The sequence below is a fragment of the Natator depressus genome, chromosome 4, assembly GCF_965152275.1.
Source record: "Natator depressus isolate rNatDep1 chromosome 4, rNatDep2.hap1, whole genome shotgun sequence".
NCBI classification, from domain to species: Eukaryota; Metazoa; Chordata; order Testudines; family Cheloniidae; genus Natator; species Natator depressus.
In genome coordinates, this window is record NC_134237.1 from 15746080 (window position 1) to 15756203 (window position 10124).

At 44.7% G+C, this 10124-nt stretch overlaps 1 long non-coding RNA gene across 1 annotated transcript in view; it reads left to right on the forward strand.

Moving 5' to 3' along the window:
* The window catches only part of LOC141985762 (uncharacterized), a 247807-nt gene extending 238100 nt beyond the window's left edge, over positions 1-9707 (forward strand). Inside the window, exons 3-5 of the long non-coding RNA XR_012639010.1 lie at positions 693-864; positions 936-1208; positions 8520-9707. This is a non-coding gene — a long non-coding RNA (uncharacterized LOC141985762). The remainder of the gene's footprint in view (positions 1-692; positions 865-935; positions 1209-8519) is intronic.
* Positions 9708-10124: the final 417 nt, after the last annotated feature.

Below are 10124 nucleotides of genomic sequence, written 5' to 3' on the forward strand. Positions count from 1 at the left end.
GCCTGTCAAAATCAGGCCACTTATTTAGGTCCCTAACTATGGACCAGAGAGTGGGATTTTTGAAAGCACCTAATTTAAGAGCTTAAGTCCCACTGAAAGTCAATGAGAGGTATGCTCCTAAGCCACCTAGGCACCTTTGAAAATCTCAGCCTTAGAAAGCTAACCTTGAGGCACCAGTGGTAAGTCAAGTAATCACTCAGAGCACCCATTTGTGACCATCTTGGCTTTTTTCTTTCTTTCTTCTTTTTTAGCCACTAATTGTCCGAATTCTCTCAAATAATTCTAGTAGATCAGAGAGGGACAGTTTCCCTTGGGAAGGAAATGATCAAAGGACAGTGACAGAGGCCACATTGGGTTGTCCTGATCATGTTATGCTAATGAATGTGTTTTATAAACCTATTTTTGATCATTACTTTCAACCAGTTTATCAGCTACTGAAGTGAAAGGCTCATTGGCCTTCAATTCCCGGGATCACCCCTAGTCCTATTTAAGAGATAGCTATAACATTGGCTACCCTCCAGTTCTCTTGTATAGTAGCTAATTTTAATGATAAATTGTATATTCTTTGTCAGCAGCTCAGCCACTTCATTCTTAAGTTCCTTCAGAACTCTTGGCTGATTACCTTCAGTCTTGTTAACATACTGCTGTTTAAAGTATTCATATTTCTAACATTTCCCCTTTGGACACCTCAGGCTCATCTTTATTACCTGAAAAGAACAGCTCCTGGAACAGATGGCGAACAGCGGAGAGGCTAACTGAGGGAGTTTGCCTGGGAGTTCTCCTGGGGAGAGCCCACTGAGGCTTTCATCTTGCAGGCTTCTCTGAGTAGTTACTACAACACCTGAGGAATCTCTTAGAAGGAAGGTAATATGGATGGTGAGCGTTCAGCTGTTGTTACCTGCGCAGGATGTGCCATGTTTGTCTTTCTTCCACAGGACAGAAGCGACTTTGTCTGTGCAAAGTGCAAGCTGGTCTCCATATTGGAAGAGAAGATTCACGGTCTGGAGAAACAAGTATCGACCCTGCGTTGCATAAGAGAAACTGAAGATTTCCTGGACAGACGTCAGGATATGCTTCTACGGGCACAACATTCTGAATATTCAGAGCAGGCTGCACTGCGGGGACAGAAGGACGGTGAAGAAATTTGGCAGCATGTGACCTCCAGAAGAAGAAAGGGGAGCATCCGTGTACCAGCAATACAGATACAGGTAAGCAACCGTTTTCATGTTCTCTCCACAGGTACCAATGCGGAGAGTGGACTAGATGATACATCTGAGGGAAGGAGCAGAAGGAGACCCGCCGATTGGAAGGCATGAGATGTACTGTCTTAGGGAAGGGAGTTCCACGACCACCGCTCCCGAGAGAAGGAGGCGAGTGGTGGTGGTCGGGACTCCCTCCTCAGGGAGACTGAGTCCTCTATCTGCCGCCCCGACCGGGAAAACAGAGAAGTCTGCTGCTTGCCAGGAGCTAGGATTCACGATGTGATGGAGAGACTGCCGAGACTCTTGAAGCCCTCGGATTGCTACCCCTTCCTACTTCTCCACGTGGGCGCCAATGATACTGCCAAGAATGGCCTTGAATGGATCACTGCAGACTATGTGGCTCTGGGAAGAAGGATAAAGGAGTTTGAGGTGCAAGTGGTGTTCTCATCTATCCTCCCTGTGGAAGGAAAAGGCCCAGGTAGAGACCGTCAAATCGTGGAAGTCAACGAATGGATACGCAGGTGGTGTCGGAGAGAAGGCTTTGGATTCTTTGACCATGGGATGGTGTTCCAAGAAGGAGGAGTGCTAGGCAGAGATGGGCTCCACCTAATGAAGAGAGGGAACAGCATCTTCACAAGCAGGCTGGTTAACCTAGTGAGGAGGGTTTTAAACTAGGTTCACTGGGGGAAGGAGACCAAAGCCCTGAGGTAAGTGGGGAAGTGGGATACCAGGAGGAAGCCTGAGCGAGAGCGCGCAAGAGGAGAAGGCTCCTGCCTCATACTGAGGAAGCGGGACGATCAGCGAGTTATCTTAAGTGCCTACGCACAAATGCAAGAAGCCTGGGAAACAAGCAGGGAGAACTGGAAGTCCTGGCACAGTCAAGAAATTATGACGTGATTGGAATAACAGAGACTTGGTGGGATAACTCACGTGACTGGAGTACTGTCATGGATGGTTATAAACTGTTCAGGAAGGACATGCAAGGCAGAAAAGGTGAGGGAGTTGCATTGTATGTAAGAGAGCAGTATGACTGCTCAGAGCTCCAGTATGAAACTGCAGAAAAACCTGAGAGTTTCTGGATTAAGTTTAGAAGTGTGAGCAAAAAGGGTGATGTCGTGGTGGGAGTCTGCTATAGACCACCAGACCAGGAGGTTGAGGTGGATGAGGCTTTCTTCCGGCAACTAACGGAAGTTACTAGATCGCAGGCCCTGGTTCTCATGGGAGACTTCAATCACCCTGATATCAGCTGGGAGAGCAATACAGTGGTGCACAGACAATCCAAGAAGTTTTTGGAAAGTGTAGGGGACAATTTCCTGGTGCAAGTGCTGGAGGAACCAACGAGGGGCAGAGCTCTTCTTGACCTGCTGCTCACAAACCAGAAAGAATTAGTAGGGGAAGCAAAAGTGAATGGGAACCTGGGAGGCAGTGACCATGAGAGGGTCGATTTCAGGATCCTGACACAAGGAAGAAAGAAGAGCAGCAGAATACGGACCCTGGACTTTAGAAAAGCAGACTTTGACTCCCTCAGGGAACTGATGGGCAGGATCCCCTGGGAGAATAACATGAGGGGGAAAGCAGTCCAGGAGAGGTGGCTGTATTTTAAAGAATCCTTATTGAGGTTACAGGAACAAATCATTCCGATGTGTAGAAATAATAAATATGGCAGGTGACCAGCTTGGCTTAACAGTAAAATCATTGCTGATCTTAAACACAAAAAGGAAGCTTACAAGAAGTGGAAAATTGGACATATGACCAGGGAGGAGTATAAAAATATTGCTCAGGCATGCAGGAGTGAAATCAGGAAGGCCAAATCACACTTGGAGTTGCAGCTAGCAAGAGATGTTAAGAGTAACAAGAAGGGTTTCTTCAGGTATGTTGGCAACAAGAAGAAAGCCAAGGAAAGTGTGGGCCCCTTACTGAATGAGGGAGGCAACCTAGTGACAGAGGATGTGGAAAAAGCTAATATACTCAATGCTTTTTTTGCCTCTGTCTTCACGAACCAGGTCAGCTCCCAGACTACTGCACTGGGCAGCACAGCATGGGGAGGAGGTTACCAGCCCTCTGTGGAGAAAGAAGTGGTTCGGGACTATTTAGAAAAGCAGGACGAGCACAAGTCCATGGGACCGGATGCGCTGCATCCGAGAGTGCTAAAGGAGTTGGCGGATGTGATTGCAGAGCCATTAGCCATTATCTTTGAAAACTCATGGCGATCGGGGGAGGTCCCGGATGACTGGAAAAAGGTTAATGTAGTGCCCATCCCTTAAAAAAGGGAAGGAGGAGGATTTGGGGAACTACAGGCCAGTCAGCCTCACCTCAGTCCCTGGAAAAATCATGGAGCAGGTCCTCAGGGAATTAAGTGCTTCAGAATTGGAGGCGAGGAAAATGATCAGGAGCAGTCAGCATGGATTCACCAAGGGCAAGTCATGCCTGGCTAACCTAATTGCCTTCTATGATGAGATAACTGGCTCTGTGAATGACAAAAAAGCAGTGGACATGTTATTCCTTGACTTTAGCAAAGCTTTTGATACGGTTTCCCACAGTATTCTTGCCAGCAAGTTAAAGAAGTATGGGCTGAATGAATGGACTATAAGGTGGATAGAAAGCTGGCTAGATTCTCGGGCTCAACAGATAGTGATCAATGGCTCCATGTCTAGTTGGCAGCCGGTATCAAGCGGAGTGCCCCAAGGGTCCGTCCTTGCAGATGACACTAAACTGGGAGGAGTGGTAGATACGCTGGAGGGTAGGGATAGGATACAGAGGGATCTAGACAAATTAGAGGATTGGGCCAAAAGAAATCTGATGAGGTTCAACAAGGACAAATGCAGAGTCCTGCACTTAGGATGGAAGAATCCCATGCACCACTACAGACTAGGGACCGAGTGGCTAGGCAGCAGTTCTGCAGAGAAGGACCTAGGGGTTACAGTGGACGAGAAGCTGGATATGAGTCAACTTGTTGCCAAGAAGGCTAACGGCATTTTGGGATGTATAAGTAGGGGCATTGCCAGCAGATCGAGGGACGTGATCGTTCCCCTCTATTCGACATTGATGAGGCCTCATCTGGAGTGCTGTGTCCAGTTTTGGGCCCCACACTACAGGAAGGATGTGGAAAAATTGGAAAGCGTTCAGCGGAGGGCAACAAAAATGATTAGGGGGCTGGAACACGTGACTTATGAGGGGAGGCTGAGGGAACTGGGATTGTTTAGTCTGCAGAAGAGAAGAATGAGGGGGTATTTGATAGCTGCTTTCAACTACCTGAAAGGGGGTTCCAAAGAGGATGGATCTAGACTGTTCTCAGTGGTAGCAAATGACAGAACAAGGAGTAATGGTCTCAAGTTGCAGTGGGGGAGGTTTAGGTTGGATATTGGGAAAAACTTTTTCGCTAGGAGGGTGGTGAAGCACTGGCATGTGTTACCTAGGGAGGTTGTGGAATCTCCTTCCTTTGAGGTTTTTAAGGTCAGGCTTGACAAAGCCCTGGCTGGGATGATTTAGTTGGGGATTGGCCCTGCTTTGAGCAGGGGGTTGGACTAGATGACCTCCTGAGGTCCCTTCTAACCCTGATATTCTATGATTCCATCTCCCTAGAAGTTATTGGGCATGGTCTTGCACATACCAATGAACTTGACTCACGTGAGTAGCTGAGCTGGGCATCCCATGAGAATTTTTTGAGATTTCAAAGAGTTTTCCTGTCCCAAATCAGGACAAAAAGTCAAAATTTTGAAAATGTTCATCAACCAAAAATCCAGATTTTTTTTTTCGGTTGGGATAATCAAAATGTTTCATTTTTATTCTGATCTTTTTAGTGACTTTTTATTAAAATATTTTTACTATAAATTAACTTACATTTTGAAATAAAAGTAATTTTGAACTGAAAATGGAGCTGTTTCACTGTAGAAAGAGTTGAAGTGGGATGTTTTGCGAATTCCAAAACTTTTTTCAATTTTTTGTCAAAAGGGGAAGTTCATTGGAATCAACCCTTTCCTTTCACTTTTGATGAAGTGGCATTTTTCCAACAAACAAAGACATTAGCTTCAAAATCCCTGACCAGCTCTAGGGAGTAATCTCACTCAAATCAGTGACAGACCATTTAGCTGATTTGGGACCCATTCCAAGTCCCAATCAAGTTAGTGGGAATCTTTCCACTGACTTCAGTATGAACTCGATCCATAAATTTAATACTTCTGTCTACCTATTGCGAATCTCTGAGCACATTCAAAAGTAGACGTGGTAACACTTTGATATTAAAGACCCATTCTTGACTTCTATGGGTAAACATTAGGGTAAACTTACGACTAGGTCTTGTTGAAATGTTGGAACATTTTTCACAGAATGAATATGTAAATAATCATGAAAAATGTGTCCACTTCTTTCAGAAAATTTCAAAATCTGAATCTTTTAACTAGCTCTCCTTTTTGCCAACCTATGTAAATCCCTGCAGGCCTGGGACCTTAATATTAAAGTGTTACCTACTCCTCTCTCAGAGAGTAAGCATCTTCTCAGATGGAGCCCTCTGTGAGCTGACAAGATGAACCAATTTGGACAGCAGAGGGATTGTGCATATTATACCCAACAACACGAGGAGAATGGTTTTTGCAGGTACAGTTTGCTGAATCTAGGCTTTGATATTCGAACAGCAGAGCTTGGTGACAATGAGAAAATGTGCACAAAATTACAAAGTAATTTTTATTCCACAGTTTGGGAAAAGGAACCATTTTTATGTATTTGAAATATTTATCAAAAATTTTGGTAGGAAATTTTTATTATCAAATTATTTTGTTTTTCATTTTTGGTATCCTGGTCTTCCTTTTTTCACCATCATTTCCCCTACCCTTTCCATTTTGACATTGAGAAGGACTCGGCGGAGAAAGTGAAGGAAAAACAGAAAAGAGAAAATATGAAAGCCAGAATGGGACACGCTATTCCAGCAGTGGTTGCACAAGTGCCAAATACAGAAGTAAAATAGCTCTTTATTCCTACCCAAATTCCCGTGTTTGTGCATCCCAGGATCGCATTTGTTCTTTTGGCCACAGCGTCACACTCGGAGCTCATATTCAGCTGATTATCCTCCATGACCCCCAAATCTTTTTCAGAGTCACTGTTTCCCAGGATAGATTTCCCCATCCTTTAAATATGGCCTACATTCTTTGTTCCCAGATGTATACATTTTCATTTAACTGTATTAAAATACATTGTTTGCTTGCACCCAGATTGCGAAGCGATCTAAATGGCTCTGAATTAGTGACCTGCCCTCTTCATTATTTACTACTCTGCCAATTTTGGTGTGATCTTCAAACTTTATCAATGATGATTTTATATTTTCTTCCATGGCATTGATAAATACGTTAAATAGCATAGGACCAAGAACGGATCCATGAGGGACTCCACTCAACGATGATTCCCCGTTTAGTTACATTTTTAGACTTACAGCCAGTTTTTCCTCCATGTAGTGTGTGCCATGTTAATTTTATATCATTCTAGTTTTTTAATCAAAATTTTGTGCAGTACCAAGTCAAACACCTTACAGAAGTCTAAGGATAGTATGTATGATGAAACTATATAATCTGTTTACTCCCCAAATACAGAACAGAAATATTTATTGAACACTTCTGCTTCTTCTGCATTATTATCAATAATTCTTCCATTTCCATCTAGTGAGGGTAGGTATGCTAGTATATGTTTACTGAACATTCTGCAGAGCAGCATACAGCATAAAGGTCACATAGCTGACACAACTTCAAGTTCATACACCCATTTTTCTATTTAAGAAGAAATGATGGCTTATTTTTGCTGGGATGGTGTGCAACGAATACTGCTGCACTGATATAGGCCACAATCCTGTAATTAGATCAATGAGCACAGAATGTTGTTAGCAACAGATTTGTCAGCCTGCAAAGGCCCAAATATGGGATGAAATGTGTGACAAAGACCCAAAATGAAGGACGCACAATAATTGAATATGTAGGAAGCACAAAATGCTGTGGGATTCCTTTCTTTCATTGAAATAACTGCCTATGATCATATTCTTATTTTCTTTATTTCTGATGTAAACAATTTTCAAAAATAACACTCAAGAAACACCAAATTTGCATGGAAAAAGAGAATTTTGGGATTAAAATGAGTGACATCCTCGCAGGACTGAGGCCATATTTTATGTTTCATTCAAGTATAATAATTATAAAGCAAAATGAAATGTTTTCAACTGATTTTCCAGTAATCATTTATTCACAAGTAAAAAACAAAATCAACACCTACTTACTGGCCACCACTAAATTGGTCTTTATTCTAGTTTTGCTGCAGTGGGATTGTTTTTAATAAGCACAAAAGGAAATGCACAAAAACAGTCTAGAAAAATCAAACTGATTGAGCATTAGGGCTATTTATAATCTCCTTTTCTCCAGTGAGTTTGATCAGCAGTATACCCAGGGCTGCTCCAGGATCGATTTTTTTCATCCATGATTGGAGGCGTAATTTTGATGTGAACTGATGAACAGATGATTGCCCTGTGGTTAGGCAGTGGAAACCTCCATGTTACTCAAAGGTTAAAACCAATAGTAACATCCATTAGCAGCAGGATAGGGGCTAATAGCCATTGATGGACCTATCCTCCATGAACTTCTAGAGCAAGGTTTTTCAATCCTCCTCCTCTCATCCCTTACAGGAAAATCCCAGTGATTTGGTGCTAGGAATGTTAGCAAGTCTCTAACTGGTAGCCTGGCAGCCAGGAATTCTTTGTGTTTTTTCTTTGTTTTTCAGTAGCTTATATTGGGCCTCCTTTTACTCCATTATTTTGCTCCCATCTTCTCTCTCCTCCCTTGGCCTCTGTCCTGTCACCAATCATCAGGGCTCCTACCCCCACTGACATTTCTAGCATTGTGTTCTTGTGACCGACTTTGCCTTCACTTGTGGCTTTTGTGCAGAAGTTGACAAGTTCATGGACAAAGTCTACTGTGGAGCTAGTGCTGTAGCCAATCACAGATTGGAAGCCGGAAAGCCAGCAAAGGTAGGAGGGATGTGTTGCAGCTGATTTAGGGAGCTAGAGGACTTACCTTTTCACCTGCAGGATGACAGGTAGCATAGCTTTAAAAAATAATCTGAGTGTTTTAGCTGTCTCCCTAGTCGGCAGGATGCTGTATTTCCAAGAAACCCTGTGCCGTCTGGTATGGTTAGACCCACTTAATCTGAAAGATATGGAGGAAGCAACAGAAGCTGGGTAGAGGTCACTTATGGACTTCAGTGTGGGTCTTCAGTATTGTCAGTCCTTGTCTCTTTTCTTATTTAGCTCTAACTTCTGTGTCTCCTTTCTTTCTTTCTTTCTTTCAGAAGACAAATTCAGGACCCAAAACTTACCAGAAGTTGAAGCGGGAGGCAGAGTCCAAGCCCCGAAGCCAGGGTGTCAGGTTCAGAGTCAGGATTCAAGGAGGAGAGCCGGGGGTCTGAGTCAGGGTTGAAATCCAGGAGTGAGTCGAGGGGCAGGTTAGTCGCTACCACTGGCTAGGGAGCCTATGCAGCTAGGTGAACGCTTCCTGGAACTTCTCTTGGGCTTAAATAGGGCACCTAGGCCAATCAGGGACCACGAGGGAAGTGGTCAGTGTGGCCTTCCACACTGATTCTTCCTGTGGTGTTTATCTCCACAGGGTCAATGTGATCATGCATATGGCTCTACCATGGCTGTCAGGAAACTCTGTAGACGGGCCATCTGTCCCTCAGGCCCAGGATCTATTCCCTGCAGAACCTCACACTGATATTCCAGCCTCAACCCCCGAGAGAAATCGTGCACCAGAGGAATTCTCAGCTGGGGAGGGGAGAAGGGGCCTGTCCCAGAATCAGAGCCAACACTTTCATCAATTCACTAAGGCTAAGAACATTTCTTGTGCAATAAAGCGTAGTTGTTCCCAGCCGCCAGAAGGGGCAGCCTAAATGGCAACGAATTGCAATATGGGAAAATCACCATGCTCACTCGTGGTCGTTACTTTACAAGGAAGCTCATGTGCTAATAGGAAAGTATCACAGAAACAGTCACTTCCGTCTTCCACTGACTAAGAGACTTTATAAAAAAAAAAACAGGAAAATAGCATTAGCCCTCCCTGCTCTGTCTGCTTTGCTGTCAAGTTTCTGCCTGGCAATTTCCCCAGGTCCCGCCTGCTAACTTTTAACTCAATCGTGCACATAAAGCAACAGCCCTAGGGGCAGGAGTCAGCGAGACAGGAACTCCATAGCGTATGTGTTCTGTGCACCTGCCATGGCCCAAGAGATGGCAGTGTGACCTAATGGATAGAGCACAGGTCTTAGATTTGGGAATCCTATTCCACAACTGCCACTAGCCTGCTGGGTGACCTTGGGCAACTCACTGCACCACTCTGTGCCTCAGTTCCCCCATCTGTAGAATGGGAACAATAACACTGAGCTCCTTTGCAAAGCACTGTGAGATCTACTGATGGAAAGCACTGTGTATGAGCTATTATCGTTATAATATTAAATAGAATCCAGTCAGTGGAGACAAATCAGTATGTGCGGAGGAAGAGCTTTCCAGAGTGTTTCTATAGGTGCTTACTACAATGATATGTGCCGTATCCTGTATCTAAGCACCCCTGCCAGTCACTTTACTCAGAGCTACTGTACCCGCAGCGGCCCACAAGCCTTGTGCAGTGTCCTCATTCATCTGCTTTCCTTCAGGCCCGGGTGGTAGTGAGCCTGGCTGCAAGGGGCAGGCACAGGCCACCCTGGGTGGTGGGTTAGAGTATGGCAACCGTGCCCTGGAGCTCCTCAGGTCACTGGTGGGTCACTTAGCTGACCTGCCCACTATAACTGCGATCCTGTCTACAGAGTTCCGGTGCCACTAGCTGTCCCACTAAGTACAGCCCCTGGCCAATGACCACTCTGCGGGGGGGGCGCTCTGGCTTGGCCTGTAGCAGAGCACTGCACAGT